Raw genomic sequence first — 27,004 nt, forward strand, 5'->3', positions numbered from 1 at the left:
GCAGGTTTGCTATGGCATATTTCCGGAGCGACGAAAAAAGAGAGAGAGAGAGGTGAATTCGAGCGAGGTTCGTTAATTTCAATGAAAAAGGCCTGCTGTGTTGCTTGTTAAAGTAGGGAAGTCGCCAGAAGAAGTTCATGAACTCCACCTTGATGTGCCAGCGTCATCCTTGAGTGCTGCATGCAGCTTGACTATATAGTTGCAGTTGCGTTCCAGGTCGGGGGGCATCGCTTCAAAAAGACAGCGACAACAATGGATATCGTGCCTGCTACAACCATGCATTTTATTGTATTGCCAAAACGATCTGGAAGGTGGTGGCGAAGGGGCAACATGCGTGAGTAGCTTCTTTACACACACATACGTGACATAACATCCAAACTAGTTTACTTTGCATCAGCAACGAGCTGCATGGTGTATCCTCCTCCGTGTGGGAAACTGTATGTCATCGCCACATGTGACATAATGGACCGATCAGAGGAGCACCAATTCCTGATGTGTTGCTATTGCGGAATGCTTCAACAATCATGAGTTCTAATGAAAAGTAAGACTTGGCGCTATCATATCCCACACCCAGATTTAAAAAAATGCAAAAAAATCAAAGAAGGTGACGCGATATGACGTGCACACTGGCGCACGGCTTGACGTCGCTGCCGGCGGCTTTGAAAAAGTGTTACGCAAGTTACGCACGGTGTTTGTTTTTGTTCAAAAGAGTTTCCATGTTTTATTTTTTGGGGGGAAGAATTTCATTGCCCGTTGAATGCGTCAATCACCAGCTTAGCAGTTTGGTTGTGACTGAAAACATAACTGATGAATCATCCATATGCAAAGGTGGTACTATTTACGCATGTAATATGTTCATTGGCTGCTGTTGAACTCCTGACACGGAAAACATTTGTTTATTGGATCAAGTAAGCGATCAATCAAACATAAGGTCCAGCCTATGTTTTGAAATCTCGTGTGGCTAAAACCGTCAAAGCTAATTCAATCTATGATGGAAAAATGCGCAAAATATGCATATCTAATAGCAACATGTAACGGTTGAAGCAGCTAATGACGTGGCTTTATGGATGTCAGGCTTGTTGTGGACTAACTATATTACTGGAATACTTTTACTGGACCCTCGTCGACGTAATATGATGATTGATGATGGATTATGAAATTGTTTCGGACATTTGAGGATGAAACATTTTTTGTGTGTTAGCGATTGTTTTGACTCAAATGCTCGCCGAGCCTGCAGATAGGATTGTATCTTATAATGTTTGGTATCATTCGAATCTGCGTAAACTCAGTTTTCTAACCATATATAACATGCCCAGGAATGCTTTGAAGTTGTTCAGTGTATAGTGAATATCATATATATATATATATATATATATATATATATATATATATATATATATATATATATATATATATATATATATATATATATATATATATATATATATAGCTTTAGCGCTAAAGCGCCTTCAGAGGGAGGCAAAACATCATAAATACAAGTCAGCACTAACAAGCCATAACAGTAATAATGTGTTAATAATTTCACACATAACTCGCTCCAGAGTATAAATCGCACCCGCAGCCAAACTATGAAAAAAAAAAAAAAAAAACGATTTATAGTCCGGAAAATACGGTATGTAATTTTTTTTAAATATTTTAAAGTCACAGTAATCTTACAATGCACAACTTCAATTGAACAAACGAACAAATAAAATACTTTATTCAGATATTGTGCAGTTATTGTGTCGCTGGGCTTTCTGAGCACGCCGGCTCCCTGCTGACACGTCATGACAGTGCTGTCAAACGTCTCTAAAGCAGGCGAATGCTGATCACCAAAATTCTGAAGAATGAAGTTAAAAACTTTGACTTCCTAAGAAGACATGATGCACATTTTTGAGACAAATAACATATACTTTAATCGGACACTTAATATAAATTTATTTACCCAAGCCAAAGAGCCGCAACAAGAGGATGAAAGAGCTGCATGCGGCTCTGGAGCAGCGGGGTGCCGACCCTTTAACTCTTCCATCAGGTTTAGACTGTTTTATTTAAAATCCAATGTGGTGGTAAAGGTAAACTCATAAAACTGCTGTCTGTACTTGAGGACCTAAGTGTAAATTCTAGCACTTTAAATGAATTGTTTTCAAAGTCATGCCCTCCTTAGTTTCAGTTTGGCTTTACACGATCAGGATTTTGGAAATGGTCTGCTAGTTAAAAAAAAAAAAAAAGAAAACTTAAAAAAAAGATAACCGGTCCAATCAGAAGATCTACCGGTATTTCTATTTTTAAACAACTTATTTACTGTACGGTAGACCCTCGCTATTTGTGGGGGACTGGGATCAGCTCAGCTCACGAATAGCCAAAATTAGCGTATACAGGTGCATTGGGAAAAAAGAATAACAATTAAATCCAAAAAATTATCTCAAAAACACTGATAAACTTTCAGTACATGGCAACCCCTCTACATGGAGTGGCAATTTTACTTTTCCTCTTGCAATATCCACTCAACTGGAGCAATCAAAGCCTTCGGTTTGGGAGCACAGAGCGCTGACCGATAAGCTAAACGTACGGTCCGCCGGCCCAGCTCAACACCCTATTAGAAGATAGGCGCATGTTGAAGCGTTCCCTCGGATGTCAAAATGGGGCATTTGTTTTTTGGGCATTAGCAAATGTGGCTTGGGTAAATAAATGTTTATAGCAATAAATTACCCTGCTTAGATGATTAACAATGGCAGTACAGAACGTCCCTGGAGTTAACGAGATTGTGTTTTCTTTAATGTACATACATACATACATTGTTTATTCTGTCATCATCCAGTACATTCCACAATACAGTGAGTATGGAAAGTATTCAGACCCCTTTGAAATTTTTCACTTTGTCATTGCCAGCCATTTGCCAAAATCAAACACTTTCATTTTATGTCTAATTAATGTACACTCAGAAATGTAGAAATGTTTGCATATTTATTTTTAAAAAAAATGAAATACCATACAGTCATTAGTATTCAGACCCTGACGCATTTTATTGAGTTAGAAGCACCCTTTTGAGCTAGTACAGCCATGAGTCTTCTTGGGAATGATGCAACAACTTTTTCACACCTGGATTTGGGGATCCCCTGCCATTATTCCTTGCAGATCCACTCCAGTTTTGTCAAGTTGGATGGTGAATGGTGGTGGACAGCCATTTTCAGGTCATTATTTGCATAATTTTATAATAATATACTGTAAGTCTTAACTTCATAATGTTTGATTTTAGAAAGAGTGGATCTGTATGAGCATAATAATAGGTCTTATTGATAAAACGTAATGCACTGTTTTGCAAAACCACAATTGCATTTATACAAATGGATAAATAGGGAAAACTCAAGGAATAATAATTTATGTTAAACTTCATAATTTAAAAGATGGCTGGACTTATATAATATTGCTTTTGTTTTAGAAATGTTACCTTTTATGTAGTTGATCTTGTTTTCATGTATGTGTATCATCTTTCATAACTCCAAGGAAATTTGTTTGAAAAAAACAAATTAGAAATTTTAATTATACTGTTCCCTTTTATTTTTTCTGATTCCCACAAACCATAAATTTGGTTTTCTTGATACGAAGAGACAATTTATTTACACCAAACATTACTTTATATTTTGGAACTCTCTTGCAACTTTACACGAAAATTATTTCAAATATTTACCCGAGCAAAGCGCATTTGTGTCATCTGCTAAAAATACTTATTTAAAAAAATCTGTAACCCTCCATATTTGATTTATATACAGTATAAATAGTTTTGGACCAATAACTGACCCTTGTGGTACTGCATAAGTAACCCTTTTAAACTCTGACATAATATTCATTTTTACACATTGTCTATTTTCCAAATGGCTTCCTAGCCATGATTAGACAACACCCCTTATTCCATACTTCTCGAATTTCACAAGTAGTTTTCTATGATCTATTGCGTCAAACGATTTCTGTTGAAGAAGATACAAACTAATAGAATATTCATAATTTTCATTTACATTTGCATATCCTCTACATTTGGCATCACTGAAAATGTAGTAGTCCTATTTACTTTAAACCCATACTGATTCCCACTCAAAATGTATTTTTATTACTAAACAAATTTGATTGTTTCACAAATCAATGTTCTAATATTTTGGAAAATTGGGGAAGTACAGATACTGGTCTATAATTTTCTATGCGTTGTATAACACCATTTTTTAAGAATTGGAATTAATTGGGCCAATTTCATCTTATTAGGAAAAACTACCTTTTGAAACGATAAATTGCATGTCAGGTTTCACAATACTTCCAATAAGCCTCTTAATAATAATAATAATAATAATACATTTTATTAGTATAGCGCTTTTCATATCACTCAAAGACGCTTCACAGCAAAAATAAATGAGTAAAATAAAACCTGCTGTTAAAACAAAAACAGTTAAAACCAACAGAAGAAGAAAAAAATAGCAAAGATTAAGTGATGTTAAAAAGCCAGGCGGAATAGGTGAGTCTTGAGGAGTGTTTTGAAGGATATGAGGTCTCTGCAGTTACGAATGTGTTGTGGAAGGGAGTTCCAGAGGGTGCGGGCAGCAACAGAGAAAGCTCGGTCCCCCCAGGTTTTGTACTTGGTTGGGGGGTTGGCAAGGAGGTTCGCATTTGAGGAGCGGAGGGTGCGGGAAGGAGTGTATGAGTGGAGAAGATCGGAAAGGTAGAAGAGGGCCTGGTTGTGAAGGGCTTTGTAGGTGAGTAGGAGGAGTTTAAATTGGATGCGGTGGGGAACGGGGGGCCAGTGGAGGTTCTTGATAATTTCCATATGAATATTATGTCAGTTGATCTTTTGTTTCCCCATTTCCCTTACGATTTCTTTCATATCAGTCTCATCTACCCTACAAAGAAACATGGACGTTCTTAAACTTCTCTTTTTATATTATTGGAATCTATAATTCTCTGAGCCAACGATTTGCCAACATCCACAAAGTAATCATTAAATTCATTGGCAATGTCATCTAACTTGCTTATTATATAACCACTCATAAAATAAGTCAGATATTCCATTGAATGACATCTGTTCTGAATAATATGATTTATCACAATGTCTTACTTTATGGATCTGATCAATCATGTCATTGCTCACTCAGCAAATTATGACATTACAACTGATCACCCGCTATGCATAAAATGCAAAATATCTGCCGATCCTACTTTCCATTGCTAATTCCATCAAGCTTTCTGAGAAAAAAAAAAAAAAAAAAAGAATGACACTTCCCCTGTCTGCACTCCCTACAGAAAATATAATCACATTTGGGCAAAACTATTTCATTCAGAGGCAGGCATAATGAAAGACAGTGAATCCCGGCTCGGCGAAACATGCACGCGCACACACACCTATACACCCCCTACATATATATATATATATATATATATATATATATATATATATAGATATAATATATATATATATATATATGGGGCTCTCTTTTATAACTAATCGTACATAATGTATGATGCTGTTCACGCAAACTTTACGTTTAAGTATATATAAGTATATAGTAAGTATATATATCCATCCATCCATCCATTGTCTATACCGCTTCTGCTCACACGGGTCGCGGGGCGTGCTGGAGCCTATCCCAGCTGTCTTCGGGCAGTAGGCGGGGGACACCCTGAATTGGTTGCCAGACAATCGCAGGGCACACAGAGACAAACAACCACACTCACAATCACACCTACGGGCAATTTAGAGAGTCCAATCAACTTACCATGCATGTTCTTGGAAATGTGGGAGGAAACCGGAGTACCCGGAGAAAACCCACGCTGGCACGGGGAGAATAGGCAAACTCCACACACACACACACACATATATATATATATATATATATATATATATATATATATATATATATATATATATATATATATATATATATCTCTCCATCCATTATCTGTACCGCTTCTCCTCACAAGGGTCGCGGGGCGTGCTGGAGCCTATCCCAGCTGTCTTTGGGCAGTAGGCGGGGGACACCCTGAATTGGTTGCCAGACAATCGCAGGGCACACAGAGACAAACAACCACACTCACAATCACACCTACGGGCAATTTAGAGAGTCCAATCAACTTACCATGCATGTTCTTGGAAATGTGGGAGGAAACCGGAGTACCCGGAGAAAACCCACGCTGGCACGGGGAGAATAGGCAAACTCCACACACACACACACACATATATATATATATATATATATATATATATATATATATATATATATATATATATATATATATATATATATATATATATATATATATATCTCCATCCATTATCTGTACCGCTTCTCCTCACAAGGGTCGCGGGGCGTGCTGGAGCCTATCCCAGCTGTCTTTGGGCAGTAGGCGGGGGACACCCTGAACTGGTTGCCAGCCAATCGCAGGGCACACAGAGACAAACAACCGCACTCACAATCACACCTAGGGGCAATTTAGAGTATCCAATCAACTTACCGTGCATGTTTTTGGAATGTGGGAGGAAACCGGAGTGCCCGGAGAAAACCCACGCAGGCACGGGGAGAACATGCAAACTCCACACACACACACACACACACACACACACATATATATATATATATATATATATATATATATATATATATATAGAGAGAGAGAGAGAGAGAGAGAGAGAGAGAGAGAGAGAGAGAGAGAGAGAGAGAGAGAGAGAGAGAGAGAGAGAGAGAGAGAGAGAGAGAGAGAGAGAGAGAGAGAGAGAGAGAGAGAGAGAGAGAGAGAGAGAGAGAGAGAGTATATTTAAGATTACTATATAATACTATTGCGTTTTATTGCAAAACTTTTGCGTTTTAACTTACTTTTTATAAAATAATTATTGCAAAATAACGCAAGGTTATTTCAAGAGGAAACAAAGACTTCCACTTCCGGGTCTTTTAAATATGTACGCTGGTCAAGATTTTTATGGCCTAAAGATGTCCCACACAAGGACATGCTTAGCAAGCAAAGGGATAACATACTACTGACATCACTCGCCGGTGTGCTGGCTCTGACGCTGCTCGCGCTACTGGGTCTCATCACTTGTAGTACTAGTAGAACTCACGCTGTATTTCCTGTTGAACAATGTCCTGCGCAGTTGGGTAACTATTGACGCATTTGGAGTGTTCTGAGACTGTTTTTGTCGTTTGACCATTTCTGTTGAGATGAACTTTGGCCGCCTCGTGACCACGTCCCCTGCATGACGGACGGTTATTGGGCCAGATTAAACTCCACCTCCGCCCGTGCTTAGTCCGACCCTTTTTTAAATCATGTCGCCCCCCCGTGCCAAAAATGGGTGTCTGTCCAGGACGGACCGTTCCGGCCCCGGGACGGACTGCCCAGCACTGTATAATTGGGTGATGAAGGCATGATTGGTCACCATAATATACTATATCAAGTAATGAAAGTCAAACCATGGTTTATCCAGAAAAAAAAGTCATTTGGACTGCATAAATCACAATTTCTAAAAACTTCTGAAAAACAACTAATCAATAATTTGTTCAACATTTATTTGGAACACAAAGACTAAACTAGGCATAAACCATTTCTCACTGACACATGATACACACCATTGGAAGGCATAGCAATAAATAAATCCATTACAGATCAATTTACACAATGGCGTGCATTGCAGTAATCACTGCTATAAAATTAATGAACAGGGAGCCCATTTCAGTTCAGTGCAAGCAGGCACATGGGATTTACTATGCTAATAAATGAAGAAAAAAACTCCCATGCCATGTTATTTAGTTGTATTGGTGGATATTGTGATTGATATTGTCTCTCTATTGTTGAACACTTCCTAGACTGCTATTAGAGTATTTAATTATAAAAGGTTTTTCATTTGGGCAACCAGGACCATCTCCGTAGATAGAAATGGTGAAAAAAGAAGATATTTACTTATTTCTGTGAGCACTGGTTTTCCACCGATTTTTGTTTGTGTTTAACTACTGCACCATTACCTACTCTTGTCTCACCTTCACCATGACTGACCTATGCTTGCAGTATATCTAAACAAATCTGAATCCGATTCGCTATCAATTATTGGTGAATGCAAGTCGAAATTTAGGTATGTGACAACAATCAATACATTGTGCAAACTTATATCTTACTCTTACACCTTCATTTATTTAGCACCTTTCATACTTTAAAGTCAACACAAAGTGCTTACAAAACAAATGATAAAAGACACAAACATGTTCCACAAACGCGTAGTCTGTGGATACCCAACACCAAAGTAACTGTAGTTTAGAAGATCGTTGAATACTTTATATAGCTTGACTGCCGAGACAGGGCTAAGCACAGAGTAGACCGAAGAAGCACGAGGGTCGTCAGCAACAGGGAAAGCACTCTGTTAACTAAAATTCTTATGCAGGCAACACAAACCTTATTTAACAATGAAATCAAATGAAACCGGTCAGCTATCCAAATTCCTTTTTTGGTTCATATATGATAAAAAATAGTACACAACACAATACAATTTGTCAGAGCTGGGCACTTGACCGTTTTTGCCAGTCCGGCCGCGACCCTCCACCCTTGACCTGGGTAGCCTTCCGGCCGCGACCCCCCGCCCTTTCTCATAAAACCTATCACCCCCCCGCCCCCGTTCCGCCCCCCCAAATGCGCCACTAGTCCTTTACTACTTACCCAACTGTGATTACTTCCATTGCGAGCCCCGGGGTTGGTTTTGTCGTATTGTATCATTATTTGGGTCCAACAGACGGCCAGAAGTCGCAGTCAACAAGTTACTTATTTATTTTGCACACTTCCCCTCCTTCACGGCCTTCAAAATAAAAGCATACCAGCAAACCACTATACACAGCAGGCTTGCTACGGCATATTTTCGGAAGTAGAGAAGACGCCAGAAGAAGTGCATGAACTCCACCTTGATGTGCCCGCGTCATCCTTGAGTCAGTGCTGCGTGCAGCATCTGAATATACTCGTGGACACAGGTTGTTTTGAAACAAGTCGGGGGGGGGGGGGGGGGGGGGGGCGCTTCAAAAAGACAGCAACAAAAATGGATATCTGATATGCCTGCAACAACCATAAAGGGACCGAGATGACCAGGCGATGCATTTAATTTCATTTCCAAACTAGTTTGCTTTGCAGCAGCAACGAGCTGCATGGTGCATCCTCTCCTCCGTGTGGTAAACTGTATGTCATCGCAACATGTGACATAATGACCGATCAGAGCAGCAACAATTCCTGATGTGTGCTTGGCATGTGTTGCAGACCTGTCGCCAACAGCACAATGCGTCGGTCATGTGAATCAATGCGGCAGTTGTCGCTCGCGTCAACGCAGGAGTAGAAAGAAGCCTAAAAAGAAGCCTTTCAATGAGTAGGCTGAGATGAAATTTGGCCACCTCGCAACCACGTCACACGCATGAGGGCCGATTAGTGGGCCAGACTAAAATCCATGCTTAGACCAGCCATTTTTTTTAAATTGGTCACCCCCCACCCCTTCGCCCCAAAAATGGGCATCCGGCCGGGCCGGAGTGTCCGACCGGTCCGGCCCAGAGACGGACTGCCCAGCTCTGCAATTTGTATTTGCATTTCACAACAGCTAAGTTGTAACAAGGCACTTTACATACAAAAACAAAATAGGCATAATACAAGTGAAATCAATAAATTAACACAAAACGCTACATACAATAGACATTGGAAAAGAGCCGAAAATTTGTCAGTCTCAGGTCGGATCAAAAGCCAGAGAATAGAAATGTGTCTTCAACCGGGTTTTTAAAGTGGACAGAGAGGGAGCTTGCCTAACATGCAATGGGAGATCATTCCAAAGGGAAGGTCCAGCAGCCGACCTGAGGCTGCGGGAAGAAGCGTAGGAGTGGAGGAGCTCAGCGAGGCCATTTAATGACTTAAAAACAAATAGAAGAATCTTAAATTGAACCCTAAAATACATTGGGAGCCAGTGAAGGGAGGCCATAATTGGTGTTATGTGCTCCATCTTCCAAGCTCCAGTTAGGAGGCGAGCAGCAGCATTTTGGTCCAACTGGAGACGTGTGAGAGAGGACTGGCCCACTCCAAAATAAAGTACATTACAATAATCTAGCCGAGATGTAGCAAAGGCATTGATGACTGCTTCTTAGTGCTGATGAGAAATAAAGGGCTTTACCTTAGCCAGCTGTCTAAGATGAAAGAAGCTGGACCTTCCAACAGCAAATGCTGGTCCAATTTAAGATCACTGTCCATTTTAAAACCCAAGTTTAAGACTGTTGGCTTTAGATATGAAGCCAAGGGGCCCAGGTCTACAAGGTGGGATGTAGAAGAGCCACTGGGACTGAAAACCATAACTTCTGTTTTCTTTTCATTGAAATTTGAGATATTTTGTGACATCCAGGTATTGATGTCCTCTAGTGATACATGATCACAAGTATGCATTGGAAATGGCTACTGGGACAGATAGTGCTCTAGAATGAAATATTGACAAACTAATCTGATACATATAAAACACAGAGTGACATTTCATACCATATCTAGATTTCGATTATCATTCATGCATACAGTAATATACATGGTCATGACTTCATAAGAAATACTTGTCATGTTTGGTTTGTTTTGGTTTTGGGCTTTCTTTAGTTTCATGTTTTTCTCAGTGTTCTGTGTCTGTCTCGTCATCATTATTGTGTCCACTTGTGTGCCTTCCACTCCCTAGTGTTGGCCAATCAGCTCCCTCCTACCTTGTGTCTCTTGTCCAGGTGTTTCTCGTTGTCTCGTCAGTGTGCTTGTATTTAAGTTGCTAGTTTTTGTTCAGTTCTTGTGGGGTTTTTGTCGTATAGTTGCTGTCGTGTTCTCCTAGTCCTGGCTGTGGCCGTCATGTTGTTTTGTTTCTCCCAGTATTATGTTTTGCTTCTGAGTGTTTCTTTGTTACTTTGAGTTTTGTATTTTTCAAGATTTGTTTGTGTTCGTTTTGTTTTGTTAATAAATACAATCTTGAGTACGCCCTGCTTCTCCTGCCTCCCTGCATTTGGGTCCTCCTTCCCCCAACCCCTCTTAATTGTGAATAACATTTCTATCACACAATCTTGAGAAAAATGACACTAATTCAAAATGTTGGATGGTTAACCTCTCTCCACTTGTGTCATTACCTTTTAATATAAGCTAGATGGCAGTATGACACAAGACTATGTCCTTGGCTGGTGTGTGCTGTGAAACTCCTTTCATTAAATAATAAATACGAAGCGACCAATACTTACCAAGAGCTCGTCATCGCTCTCAGCTGACCCCATTGGGCCAGTGACGTCATCATGCACTCGCCGGCGCTGCCAGTGGGTGTTCCCAGTTCCCGGAAATATTGAATTTTCTGCGTCTTTTTTTAGGTCTTTTCATCAAAGTAATCATTGGAATTTTATTTTTTGTACTTGTACTCCTTATAAAGTTTTTTATGGTAACTTTTTTTCGTGTCCCACTTTAATCTCACTTTAAACATGAAGCATAAAGTTGACGTGGTGATTGTAGTAATTCAGCCACGCAGACGGTTCTGTTATTACATGGTGCAATGACTTGACAACATCTTTATTTGTTTTCAACTTTTTAGTTGCCTCATTCCCCCCAAATATTTCTACCTCCTCCCACCTCACTACTCTGGCGAAATGAGATGATAAAATGAGCCCCTGCGGGACCATGATTACTTCCGGAAAAACTGTGCCATGGTGTATGATTTTCTTTTGGGCCATGTCACTCGACGTTGTGCTTTGTGTGCATCAATGTCACATCACGAACGCGTTGCAGTCGCATTTGTTTTTGTAATGTGAACAAGTACATAAAAAGATTGGATTTAACAACAAATCTGAATTGAGCATCACATCTTGCAGTGTGAAGTTGTGTAAATAAACTACAAGTACTTTTCATCTACTATATCTATCTGGCCGGTCGTTCATCCATCATCCAGCCATCCAATTTGTCTATGACTGACAGATAAAAGCCAGTGGCTATGTGTGAAATACTACTCAACGGAAATTCAAGCTCCTTAGAAATTGGCAACATGACAAACAAGGGATGAAAAGTGATGAAAAGTTTGGGTCGTGATACATCTTACTTGAGAAGCAGTACTATGCACTGCCCTTACACTTGCACCTGTGGATGGTTGTTTCTAAAATTTTATTTTTGGTGTGTCTTTACCACAAATTGCTGTGATTTTTTTAAAAAAAATCTTGCATAAAGAAATACACAAAATTACAAATAAAACAAACACTAAAACTAAACCAAAAAAACTCAAATGAAGCATTTTTTGGGGAAAAAAGCTAATAAAAAGTAACAAACCTGCTCTGATACTCGTTAAAACTAATTTAATTTGAAAAACAAAACTATAAATGAAATAAAACCCAACTATAATTAAAAATCCCAAACCATTTTAACCCTGCTCTGAACACACTCCACACCACAAAGTGATTGATTTGGAGAATCTTTTAGAGATCCAATAATCAGGCATTTATTTTATTTGATTGGACAGGGGTGTAAATGGGGGGGGGGGGGGTATATGATTAACAATACAGTTTTAGTAGACACGATATCAACGAAGCGTGACTGATTTGGAGTTAACACTGAGATATGTGGGTTTTTTTAGCAATGTAATTTATTTCACCTGAAAACGTGTCAAATTTCTGTAGTTTTAACATTGACAGTGATAGATAAATCTTATTAAAATGAGAAATGCTTGAATAAATTTGACTGCGTGTCAAATACATTCACTCAAAGTCTTCTTTGCATTGGTTTTGCGGGTGTACAAAATGGAATCGCGGTAACCCCTAGTTGAGATGCGCTGGCTAAATTGCGACTGAGGTTAGATTAGGAGATAGCATTAGGCAGTTATGCGTCATCCAAGCCCCGAGGCTCGTTATGTCAGGAACCTTGCACAGCAGCAAAACATTAACCTTGCTTTGTGAGCGTGCACTTGGCAAATGGATGAAGTCGTGGATTTATAGTCAGATGACTCGTTTGCCCCCATTTAGCTGCACACAAACAGGCTGACACACAGCACAGGCTTCCCCTCTTATGATAAATGGTATTATTCAAACCTTGTGGTGTTAAAGATTTATTTTTTTTCTCCCATTTTCCCCTGTCTCTCTATATGTCACTTCCTTCGTTTCCACCATGACATCATGACATTTGATCACCTGTTCATAACTTGGATTGTCATTAGGATTTCCGAAGGGAAATGTTTTGACTCTGCTATATAAGATCTTCACGCACATTTGAAATTGTGTGCGTGTGCGTGTGCGTGTGCGTGTGCGTGTGCGTGTGCGTGTGCGTGCGCGTGCGCGTGCGCGTGCGCGTGTGCGCGTGCGTGCGTGCGTGCGTGCGTGCGTGCGTGTGCGCGTGTGCGTGCGCGCGTGCGCGTATATTGGGGACAATGAATAGATGATTTTAAGTGTTTCTTTTAACTGGATGATGAGGTATTTCATTTATAAATTAAAAATCCTGAAGGCAACTGTTCAGGATGATTCAGAATTAATTTTGAAGATATAATTATCTGAACTTCCTGTCAGGTTTAGCGTGGAGGAGGACCCAAAACGGGCAAACAAGGAAGGAGTGTGGAGAAAGAATAGCAAACAAGGAAAACAAGGGCAAACAAGGTTCCAGGATATTCCAAAACACTGAAGTCCAAAAAAAAAAGGATCGATGAAACTAAAACACTAGGACTAGAATAGGACTTGACTGCGATGAATGACAGTAAACTGACAAGGACTGCAAGAAAGCAGGGACCTAAATAAAGGCAACGAGGAACACCTGGACAAGACACATGGGATAGGAGAGGGCTGATTGGCTAACACTAGGGACTGGGATGACATGCACAGGTGGACTCAATAACCTAACAAGACTGACAGACAAAGGAACACAAGGAAAGCCATGAAACTTAAGCCTGGTTCACAAGTCAGGGTTTTAAAATTGTTGGCCGACTTCCAAACTCTGAGAGACCCCACACGTGACTAGAAAAAATGACGCGTATTACAGTACAGTACCGCGTGTGGTTTGCAGCCACGGCACTTCACACACGAACCATATTTATTCATAGATACTCTCACTTCAGATGGAAAATCTCGCATTCCCCCCCCCCTCCCCAATCCCGCCGCACCTCCACCCCCCGAGATTAAACGAGTCTTCGAAGTGAACAAACATAGCGGATGAAAAGGCCGAAGGGGTCTCAGGTCGTGTCTTGACGGCGGCGCTAGTTTGCGAATTATTTTTAGTGGAAAAAAGTGACACCAAATGAAAAGATATTGGGCTCTGTTGCGCCATGACTGTTTTCATTTTGGATTCCCACCGCGCTTCTATGCTGCAAAGTCACCTCGCTTTCAGATTGACTGTATATCACTGTCAACCGGTTGCGTGCTTGTTCGTCCTCGGGGCACAGCACACACGGTGCGAAGTCGGGCCCAAAAAAAACCCAACATGTTGAATATCCCCGATTTGAGGTTGTACGTCCTTCTGAGCGGCTGAAAGCAGGCTGAGCACACCACCCACAGCAGGATTATCTGACATGTATCTGATTATTTTTGTAGCCATTACGAGAGTCGGCTGCAACCTACGATTGTCGGGAGGGGAGATTCGGGGCTAAAATCGGGCCGATTAAACTGCTGCGTGAACCAGGCTTTAGTCCCCTTTTACTTCTTCATTCCCTTAAAGTAAACCCGTGAACAGGCAAGCGCTTTACGAAATGCGTGCATCCATGGCATGCGAAGACGCTAAAGACGCTGTTAGGCTGTAATATGTATGCCAAGTCTAAAGTGTCACTGTAGCACAGCCACGGGTAGTCACCAGAACACCGAAGAAGCCGGAGCACAAAAGAAGAAAAAGACTTGAGTGAAGAACAGTAGGTTCAATGATAGCCAGTATTTCAACAGAATGATGAAAGGAAAGTTTTTTGGGGATGGGTGATCACACAATTATCCATAGAGATGGGCGGGTCACGCATGAAGTGGTGAGGCTTTCTTTCAAATTGTGCCGAAATCGCTTCGGAACGTTGGTGCTTTGGTGAAAGGAACATCAAGTGGACGAAAGAAGTCAAAGTATCCAAAGAATTACACATTCCCTCACTCCTATATTTCAGCAATAATGGTGAAATAAATATGATGCCGATCAATGTACATTTTCAAAAGAAGACTGCCTTAATGCAACTAGTCAATGTTGCCATAAAAAGTTTTATTTCAGAAAGTATATATGTTGGACGTGTGCATTTCTATTATAGAGAGAGTCCAAGAAAATGATGTATTTACACTTTATTTAAAAAGAATAATTTCTCCACAGCAGAAGGTTTTAGTAGGCTTCACTTACGCTATTTATTTATTTTGATATGCATCGTTCACATGCGTGACACTGACAAAGCTGGAATTAAGACAAGCAAGCCCTTCCCACAAAACTTATTTGACGATAAAAGATCATAACTTCTGTTTCATTTCGTTTCTCCTTTTAGGACAGCCAATAGCTACTTTGCTTCCTGAGGAGTTGGCAACACTGGTGAGTTATCTCACATGTAAACTACTTAATATTAGAACACAGAGCTGTTTTTAAGCAGAATGCTCTGAACTACTTTCTTTTGCACCGTAAAATCAATCCACCCGGCGCCTCCCGGCAGTCCAATTAGCTGAAGAACCTCCATGGCCACTGATGCAAAACCATGAGGAGGCGGCCAATGTTTGTGGGATTTACAGTATAGTGTTCACATTCACCAAAACTTTTTTATTCCATCAATGTTTAATTTATTAAAACTATACAACATCTTAGTAGAAACACTGACTATAATTTAAGAAATGCCCGGCCAAAATCAACAAACAAAATAGAGATGCTGGGGCTTAGTGAAAGTATTTTGAGGTCTTCTAATACATTTTTGAATATTAAACATGTTTTCTGTCATACGTTTTTCATACATTTGAGGAAGTAATGGAAATAATATTGAACAAGCTGATAAAGCTAACTTTTTGTAGTGGACTAATGCAATATTTTTGTTACAGTATATTAAAAAGTTTTAAATTAAATTTACAAAATTCCAATTTAGATGATGGTTGAATCAATGTTGTTTCATTAACATTGATTCAATAAAATAACAGTTACAATGTGCATGTAGATTCTGATTTAGATGGTTGAATCAACATTGATATTGTGTGATCCATATGGTGGAACAGCAAACTTTGACTCAACATTTTATCAACCTTGCGCTTTCTGTATAATTTCTACTTTAGGTCTCAATGTAGATTTGATACTAAGATGAACCATAATTCAACATTGATCCACCCATATTTTGCTATCCATGCAGGCACGGCAAAGGGAAAACTAATGTAAATAGCAAAATATAAATGTTGATCATTTGCATTGTTTGCTTATGCTTTCAGCACTTGTAATATTTACCTCAGTTTGATTCTTGGCAAGTTTCATACTGAAATGATGTCAAACTATATACGTAGCTCTTATCAGCATGACATCAGCTTCACTGTGACTGACTGCGAACATCAGGAACACTGTCCCTGGGGTTGCATCTAAAGTCCAACTGCATGGATGAACCAGAATCCGGAGCCCTGAGGCACATTGCCCTTTATCGTCCATTTGTTCATCAGATATGCCAAGAGTTTTCTTTCCTTCAGGCCACCCGTGGCCCGTCTTCCTTTGCTTTCAATGTATTAAACCTTTCATCCAAGTAAGCGTCAAAACATGTTGCCAATCTAACTTAACCTATTGCCAAACAAGCAAATAGATAACACATTTTGTTTTGTATCTAGCTGTTGGCATACTATAAGTTCATCACCAGTAAACTCTTCACCGGGTAAAAGAAAAAAAAACCTGCAGCCCAACTGGAAAGCATACTACAAAACTGTGAAATGTGATTTCTCTGTAATTCGGGATGGAATGGATGGCTTTGAATTCACATATTTAGACACTGCTGCATCCTCCAGTATCACACGCACCAATTACTACACCAAATCACTATTTTCTGTCTTGCACTTAACATGCAGTCAAGCAGCTAGCTTCTTCACTCGCTCTTCCTTTTCTACCCCTTCCATCCACATTAGGTCTGTGGCCGTCTCTTCCTTCCTCACCTCCTGTCCCTCGATAGCAGTGTAACATTTTACCCTGGCCATTAATTTTACATGATCGTTCATCTCTGCAGCAACAAGCCTCACTCTACACCACTCTCACACACTCACATAATCCCACTGTGCGCACTGTGGCCACACACCTCCCCCCTCCTCATTAAAATTCTACGTTAAATAAATGTTTCAGGGAGATACATATATATATATATATATATATATATATATATATATATATATATATATATATATATATATATATATATATATATATATATATATATATAGATAGATAGATAGATAGGGTACATACGATAACTTGCAGGCATACAAATCCAGAGACCACTCTAATAAATGTGGCTAGAGCATGACCCACCGCAAGATATGAATAAGTAAGAGGACAAAGTCAGGAAAATCAGCATTCGAGGGGAATTGGGTTGTGGAGGAGGACAAGATGGAGATCAGCTGTAGGAAGGTGGAGAGAGTTGCATAAAACACAACCTTGTCAGCTACTTTGTGTTATTTATGCATACAATTTCTTGCTCAATGTGTAAAGATGAGTCTAGAATTGACCTTGGTGTGGCGGATGGACTTTGGCTTTGGTGCAATTTATGTTTTACATTGTTAATACTTTATAAAGTTATAGTCTACAGCGTTGAAAATGTATTACTATTGTATATTTCTGTATGTCACTATGAATTTCATTTAAAATATCTTACATCAAAGATACAAGGGCTGGGTGAAATATCGTATCGTGATCCTTTTTATGCTGACACAAGTATCGATCCGTTGATGAAGTTTCATGATACTTTCAATACCTTATGTTATGTAATGTTTTGCACGTTCTATAACATACTTTTGGGCACATTTGAGGTCCTTATAGTTGAGCTTTGTGAATGGAGTTTTATTTATTGCACTCCTGTGTATTAGGAACAGTTACTGGAGCAGTTTAAGCCATTTTCAATCGTGACACTTGAATAAATGTCAAATGGCACTTAAGTTAAAACTCTGGAAACACATGCCTCAGTTTTTTTTTATTTAACCCCTTAAGCTGAGGGCAACTTTTGCCAAAAACGCCTAAAAAAGGTGCACCCAAAGTCAATTTGTAGCTGTTCTCGAACCATTTGGAGTATCAGCATAGTTTTGGTCTCTTTTTGAAGATAACATTTTGAATTTTTCTCCCAAAGAGTCAGAATCTGTGTAAGTGCTCCTGTCACTGAACTATGGATGTTTGATAACAGAAAAAAAGGGCAAATCTTATGTTCGTCTAATTTCTTTTCACAAAATCTGCCTTGAAAATAAATTTTGAATGTTGATTAGGACTTGAAAACACTACAGGATCAAAGCTTGAGGTCTCCCCAAGTTCCAGTTCAAATTTGACAATAATCCTATAAAAAAGGAGCATTTTACACATGTTTTCCTAAGGAAAGGTACAGGTGAATCCCAAATGTTCCATTAGGGTGACCTGTGTGAATACTTTTGGAAAAAGACTGCTATTCTGGAATACTTCAACATACAATAATGATCCTGGGCTCTAATGAAAGCTCAGACTTGGGGCTATCTTATCCTACATCCAGATTCAACCCAGATATCACTGAAAAAAAGTAATAGAAGCATAAACACATGTTTTGAATTCAAAACTGTTGTGTATAGAATAAAAGGGTGCACAAGAGTTTTGGTGTAAAGTAGAACTATTTTATATACACAAAACAACCAAACAACCACAAACTATTTACAAAAAAACAATTTTCAAATTGCTGGCAACATGCCAGTCACTACAAAAACGCCACAAACTATTTACAAAAAACGCTTTTCACATTGTTGGCAACATGCCAGTCACCAAAAAAATGCCCCAAACTATTTACAAAAAAATACATATTTATAGCTGGTTGGTGACATGCCAGTTACCATAAAAATTCCACAACTATTTACAAAACAATATTGAGATTGGAAGCATGCCAGTCAATGTAACAATTACGCTGTGGAATGAGGCACAGCGGTTTATGGCATGTGCTACACTTTAGTGATGTTTTCACGTGGCAGAGTCTGCACTTCAAGCGTCCACTGCGGCGGTCTGCATTTATGTAAGTGGGTATGTGGTGTGTTGAGCGAGGTGTTGGTGGTGCAGCAGCATGTGTGGAAGCCACTTTAGCCAACTCGATTGCCCAGTTCTCAATGAATGAGTTTTGGTGGAGTGGAACCTCCCCTTTTCCCGTTGCCAGTACTTTGTACAGGATGTATGAGTTCACAATTGCAATGTCAAGTAAATGAAAGAAAAATGTCATGTTACCACGTCCTTGTCTTATGCAAGACCTTGTAGTATCCAATAAGGGCGTCAGACAAGTCCACTCCTCCCATGTACTTGTTGTATTCCTTCACTACTGGTGGTACTGGGATGTTCTGCAGTGTCCACTGCCCATCTTCTGCACCTTTGACTCTCCGTTGGACAGACACTTAATCAACTGGACCGCTTCTACAGACAATGGCTTGTGGATTCGAACTGCCTTGAAACAGACTTTCTGGAGCTTCTCCAGCGGGAAGTCGCAAGGACCCTCACGCAATCAGCAGGACCGACTTGCAATGCTGGACAAAGACTGACCTCAAGAGGTCGACATGGAACGGCAGGTTTAAACTTGCTATGCCTTCCGGTCAATCAAAATGACCTTGAAATGAAACATTCGAATGTATGTTTGTGTATTGTTTACTGTACGTATCCTGCTAACTTTGCATTGATGAATCTGCTTCTTTATGGTAATCATTTTCGTGGTCAGGTTGATGACATAACAGTGTAGATTGGTATGATAGGTTTGAACACATATCTTTGTTTCCTAAACTTTGGACACATTCAGAATTAGATGTTTCCAGCTGAAGCATGAAAATTGATGCCAGTTGCAAATTGTGAAATGCACAAATGTTTAAAACAGGACAATTAAATGGACTCAAATCTAACTTTAATGTCACAAATTGAGGCTTACCCGAAACTTGAGCTTGACCACCTACCTTTTTTCTAAGGAGATAAATGGTCTGGCCCTAGCTATCCTCTAGCTCTCTCCCGTTATCCTTTCTCCTTTTGCTAGCTCTCCCGACACTCTCCTGTTGCTCTCTTCCTGGCGACTCAACAGAGTCTCTCCCACATATCAATTTTTCTGTCTTTAGACTGCATTTTTGATTGCGCTCCCATGCGCGCCAAGTCCGCCCGAAAACCTCCAGCGGTCGACCTGCAAAAGCTGAGGATTCGGGTTCTCAATCTCCATCACCACGCGTATGTGGCAGATGTGCCGAAATCCGGCTCTGGGGAGCAGAAGCTGAAGCAACACGCCGGCTTTGCCCCCCTTTCATTTGAAGGCCAGCAAAATCACCAATGGGTGGTCCTGGCGGAACCAGACACCACGCAGCGGCCGGGCCACATGAGAACCCAACCAAGCTTTTGGGCCTTCTTTTTCTTTGTATTTTTCCTTTTCTTTTCTTTTCCTTCCTCCATCTGCAAACGAGTGACTGTCCATCCACCTGCTTCTCATGTGAGACTTTGCTTAGCACACATAAGTAACCACTTTGCAGTACGCCAGGGCTTTTTCAGTGGGTGCATGCAAAATTGGTAGTGAAGGCTAGCAAACTTTGTGCATTTCATAAAGCCCGCCACCTTCACTCTAGTCACCCTTATACCTTCTCACACTCATCTATCAGACGTCCTATTTTTCCCTTCCTTCCCAATTCATTTATATTAATATTTGTTTTTTTTTCTTCATTTATTTAGGCTTGCCATATTGTAGTATTTTCTTATATGTTTCACTAGTTGTAGTTAATAAACATTGTCCATATACAGAAGACAAGCGTGAATTTTGTGTGTCCGGGTCAAGGTATTAACCTCTATTTTGTTAGAAGAACTCACAACTTATTTTACTGCACCTTCACATTTCAAGACTGATTTAATGATTTTTTTGTAAAATTCCCCTCTAAATAACCTAACATTTTGACATGGTGCCCCTAGAGGCAAGCAGGAGTAAAGCAGGCATTGCTCTTTCGAGTGACCCCCATTTTCACTACACTCTGAATCGGGAAACATGGTAGCCAGACTTTTATTGAAGTCATCACTGGAGGCCATTGCTGTTGTTTCTAGCAATAAGCATGGCCATTTTGCATCCTACCCTTGGAACTAAATCAGCCTGTGTTTATCCTTGATTTAAAAATCAATTACTTTTTGCCATTCCCTGCCGTCCTCCAATACCTATTTTATGTCTAGCAGTGCTAGCATGTTTGAGCAAGTTGTTTTTTCCCTCTGTGCTTCACACTGAAATCAACGTAGCAAGCTTTGCAAAATGCATGGCGAGGGCCACACAGGCTTCCTTTAACCCATGCAAATGTCTCTGTCTGCACAGTAGTGAATTTTGAAGCATATTTTTTTTTGGGTCATTTTTCAAATTTTTTTCTCTTTGCCGAAGTGTTCAGGTGTCTGATCGTCTCTTTCACTATCCATCTCTGCCATGTATGGACCGGTATGGACTCTGCATACTGCAGTCCCCTCCCCTCCAGCTTCCAACTGCTTTTCCGGTAGAATCAAGGCTTCTTAGCTCGAGAGTCTTGTAACCGGCTGCTTAACGTGCAAGCAGGCCAGGGTTGCCAGATACTGTGACAAACATTCCCCACAATGTAAACGGTTTATTTCACTGTAAAATGGTGAGATTAGTGTGAGAAATGACTCATCGGGAACCACGCGGGAGATAGGGTTGACATTTGTGATTTTCCCGCATGTATCTGTAACGGTGGCAAGTACGACAATGGCACCTGCTTCTGAGGAAACAGTGGAAATAGAAAATTAGCACTAAAATGATATTAATAAGTAAAATTAATGTAACTACTAAGCATAATTATTTAAAACAAGGCAGACCTAAAAACTCTCTATTGAGTAACACAATGTGGAAGGCGAAAAAGGCAAAGATACTGCCGGCGTGCAAACAGACACGATCGGGACACTCTGGGCATGCTCAACCGCAAGGAATGCTGGTCTTTGTAGTACAGGAAGTGCTTGTGTGCGGAAGTGCATTGTTTGGCGCAAAAACCATCGCAAATACACAAGCAGAGGTAAACAAGCTCAGAGACGCAGCACAAAAGCACACTTTTGGCGCGAGGAGGCTGCTTCATTCCTGTGGTGAGTGACATGAATATCAAGTGTTTTATTGACAGTTGAAAGTTACAAGCGGAAATGACATCAGTTTGAGTCAAACGCTGTGTGTCGCCGTACACAGTGGGTTATTCAAATGCCGCAACTGTGTCCACTCGATCACGAAAATGGGAGATTCAGAATATTTCAGAAATCTGATTTTTTACCTTACACCGAATATTGATTGCATGTAAACGTAGTCACTGCGGTGCTGGGGGCACAATGGCGGAAGAGGCACAGGCGTCGTAGGTCACGTACGTCATAAAATAAGATAAATATAAACTCTCAATACAATGCACTTTTTTTCTTAAGGGCATTTTGATTCTCTATCTAAAGTGAGAACACTTTAGATACTCTTTAAGAAGACCATCATGCAGGGCATTACAGTAATGAGCCAATTAGTGATAAAAGCATGCATTAGCGTTCCGTGTTTGCCCGAGAAAGAAATGGGCGGACTATATGGGCTATATTCTTCAAGTTATAAAAATCTGTTTTTGTTTTAATGTGAGGGAATGATTCTTAGTGTCTGAAATAACACACAGTTTTAGAGGTTTCTCTTTCTGGGTCTCAGGACCGATGAACCTGGTTAAGCCTGTGAAACCAGACTCTGCTTTCTCGTGAACCACCATGCAGCTCTCTACATAAATGACCCATTTGGCCCCTCCCGTGATGAGCCCATGGGAAGTGGGACCCATGTTGCTTCTTCGGGCTCTGCCATGGGTGCCCGGCCACCAAGCGCTCGCCATTGAGTCCCACCTCCATGTCCATATACAGTATTCAATGTTTGTCACAGGAAGTTTTTTAGCTGTGTTTTGTCTGGTCCCTCACCTCGGACCTGTTTGCCATGGATAACCCTGCCAGGGGAATAAAGCCCAAGACAATTTAGCTCCTTGGATCAATGGGACACATGAACCCCCTCAACCGCGTTAAGGTAACAACTCAAGCAGGGTTACTGGTACTTGTTTTTAGATATAGAAAATGGCAAAACACCATCTCAACCCCATAGTCTCAGATTGGCAAGAATGACCTTCAGGAATCTCCCTAACCCTAATCCTGGAGGGCAACGGCATTGCACTGTGGCCTCCCCAGCAAACAACCACCACCAACCCACCCCCCCAAACCCTCAGTGAAACTTATTGTGTTCCTGTGTGCCCGCTTGAAAATGTGAGTGCTAACTTTTGACTTGTGTGATTTACTGCGAAAAATAACATTATTAAGACAGACAATTCAGGAGTTGACCAGATCTAGCAGGAGTCAGACTGACAGCATCATACTGAGGATAATAAGGCCTCACTGAATTCTACTGATGAGTGCAACCACAACAAGTACTCTAATGTCTCAAGCTGAATTAGTCTTCTTCAGGGGAAAAATAGTGTGCATTATGTGGTTGACGCAGAATAACCCAGATGCACCATCTTACACCAAAAAGGGACAGTAAGAAAAAGCAATTTTTAAAAAAGCCTTCGAGGCCAACAGCATAATAATAAGACTCCATTCAACTCCAATAGATCTTCTAAAACAGTAAAAATGTTCTATCATTCTGAGCAACATGAATGAACAGAACTGAACTAGTGTCAGATGTATGACTGAAAACAAAGCCTGACTCTTACTTTTAGACAATGTCATTTTGGAGGTCAATTCCATCACAATCTTTGTTAATTTTATAAAAAGCCCACTGCATTTCTCAGGAGAAAAGGTATGCACAGCAAGCTTGAGCTGTTCAATGCTAACAACACAGGAACTGGCACCCTGCTGAAATAATTTATATTGACAGCTACTTGGGTTTGCCAAATGTGCTTCTCATTGAAACAGTCATTTCCAATTAACCATGCTTTGTCTCGATTTTGCTCATTAGTAGGCACAGCTAGCATCATGTGATCCAGGTGGATTCCCTGTGCTGCCTTTTAAGTTCTCTATCAAAATGAGTAAGATGAAACAAAGAGAAAAGTGGATCATAGAAAGGTTAAAAATCTTTCTTTTTGCAATAAGGAATATGAAAGAGGGCAGAAGCAGGAAAAAAAGTCATGGCCAAATAAAAAAGAAATGTCTAGACAAGTGGGAATTGAAAAAAAATCATATAGTCCAGATTTATAGTGTAAAAGGGAAGACAGACAATGAGAATCATATAAAACAACAAGCTGATGTAAACACACACACACCTACATAGTAAACTTCTGTGTTTGATTATTGCTATATGTACTGTATTGATATGTGCAAACCGCGGTGAAACCAAGATAAAGTTCACAAAGACACATGGGTATTTTTTATATTAATCACTGCGGGATTAAAAAAACAAACAAAAAAACCCAACAAACAGCAACAAAAAAAGCTGTTGAAACCATTGCCAGTTTCATTTTCACACCCCTCCACACAAAAACACATTTGCAACTAGTCTAGCAGTATTCTAGAAGCACTAGAAAATAACGTGTACATTCATTCGCCTTTGTTCCTCAACATAACAGGAGAATAGGGTTACATTGAAGCATTAGTTGGGCTATAATTTTACAATATGGAACTGATTTAAATCTGTGTATAAACAAAGGACAATACAGCACCTAATAATGGCAAGCAAAAATGTATTTTCTCTACTCAAACACTGCGGGGCTTGGGGAGTTTGTACAAAAGTAACTTAATAATATGATGATAATGGATATGATCATTTTTACACATCCATCTATCAACCTTCTATACTGTTTGACCTCATGAGAGTATCTGACCTAGGCTTTTTCCAGGTGATATTGGGCGAAAGTCGGGGTACACCCTGGACTGGTAGCCAGGCTGTCACACATTCACACCTAAGGATAATTTAGAACCGGATTTTTAGGTTTGACCAAACGTGCATGTTTTTGCTATGTGGGAGGTAAACCCATGCAAGTATGGGGTGAACATGCAAACTGCCCACTGGTGGCTCTGAGATGTTGAACCCACAAATCCTTCACTGTGACACAGACATGATAACCACGACTCCTTCGTGCTGCCCTGATGAGGCACTTTTTTTTTAAAGTCCATCGTAAACTTGAGCTTTAATCATGTCACGGCTCCCCTGTCAGCCTCCAGAAACTCAAGCATAGACTCACATGTACACATTTTTTTTTAAAAATCGTTGCCTGTGGGCCTAACGGTGCACATTTATACTCTCCTTGCATGTCTTAGCTCGTAAGGTAAGGGTTGCAAGCATAACCGATTTCCATGAAGAGGAAAACAACTCAGCTCATCCATGCTCAGCAAAGGCACTCCTCTCTCTGGACTGTAGTGCTGCAAAACAATTAAACTTTGATTATGTTATCTCAAAGCTTAGTTGTCTGCAGTGAATCAAATGGGAGCGGTGAGCACAGCCAGCCAGCCCTGTGACAGAAAGGTTTTACAGGGAGACAGATTAAGATAATATGAAGTGACATATGTGCAATTTGTCCAAAGTAATACAAAAGCGTGCTATTTGGATGCATGGCCAGAACTCGCTCCATTAAAGCATGTGTGGTGCTTTCAGCTGGACGAGAGAATGTATGGAATATTGTGGAGCTGGACAAGAGTTGAGTCAACAATTTATTCTCCACTCCACATGAATCGGTGAATATCTTTTCACTTGTTCTTGAAACAGCTTTTCAGATAATGTTCAGTGTATGTCAAGGTCATCCCCCACGTTTATGTAAATGAGCTGTCTTAAAGGGGAAGTAAACGCGCCAGAATTCTTTACAGTATGTCTATGCTGCCCCACAAGTCCAAACACTGCATTCTGATTGATATTGTGTCTGTGGAATATGAGTTAATGCTAGGACTACCAGATTTTTGATACTATTAGACGAATTGCACTTTGTTGCGCTCTGGCAATGATGTCATTGATTAAAATGAACAACAACAAGGGTTTAAAAGTGCAGTCATCCACTAGGAATGTACCTTTGGCTGAAATGCAGATAAAGTAAGCCAATTTTAGGATAAATATTAAAACTTGAGTCGCTGGGCGATATTTGACACGAAAGACTCACAGCCTCACCGGGGACTAAATGTGTCTCCTTTTAGCATCTTCCAGAGATGACACACGTTTTTCAAATGACCGTAACTGATGAACCGTTTAAACTAGCGACGTAATTCTAACAGATTCTGAAAGCAGAGAGGTGGAGCTTTCTGTCGCCACCACATGCATTACAGTAGCTGACATTTTTTTTATGTGCGGGGCCAGGCAAGCCGTGCATCACAGTGGAAAGTGACAAAGATGACATATTTTTTATATCACCGTAACTCATGAATTGTTTGTGCTAACAATGTAATTTCAACTGATTCTGAAAGCAGAGAAGCAGAGCTTTGCATTGATCCCATGCACGGGGGCTGGGAGGGCGCAAAAATAGACTATTACATAGATAGATGGTGTTGGTATATTTTGTAGGTCTCGAGTCCATAAACCCAATTAGCAATTTACAAATCAACTACTTACTCAATGCGTGTTCGTTTTATCTTTCAAGAAGGTATCCAATGTAAATAAAGACTCACGCAAATCGAAGTTCAGGATGGGGAAAAAATGGGCTTCCAACTGTAGTCTGACTATTTTTTTAAGTTTCCCATCTATCTTTTTTTGCATACAAAATGAGCATCCATCATAGGTGGAACGTCCGTCACATAGGCGGAATGCCCAGCTCTGTTAATCAGAATAGCATGTTTAGACTAGTGGACGTGCATAGAACATATCTATTACAATCTATTATTGTAATAGATTTTGGGCCTATAACATTATAACATTACACAGTAGTGGTCAATGCTGCATCCACTAAGTTTGCAGCCTTAGCAGGAA

At 40.1% G+C, this 27,004-nt stretch overlaps 1 long non-coding RNA gene across 1 annotated transcript; it reads left to right on the plus strand.

Annotated features, from left to right (window-relative positions):
• Positions 1–243: 243 nt before the first annotated feature.
• On the plus strand, positions 244–17,209 carry LOC147152225 (uncharacterized). The gene is made up of 3 exons (XR_015085797.1): positions 244–334; positions 15,452–15,495; positions 16,440–17,209. It is a non-coding gene; the product is annotated as an uncharacterized LOC147152225 (long non-coding RNA).
• The last annotated feature ends 9,795 nt before the right edge of the window (positions 17,210–27,004 follow it).

This window comes from Filicampus tigris, chromosome 2, assembly GCF_054856515.1.
Source record: "Filicampus tigris isolate MCC_2025a chromosome 2, RoL_Ftig_1.0, whole genome shotgun sequence".
NCBI classification, from domain to species: domain Eukaryota; kingdom Metazoa; phylum Chordata; class Actinopteri; order Syngnathiformes; family Syngnathidae; genus Filicampus; species Filicampus tigris.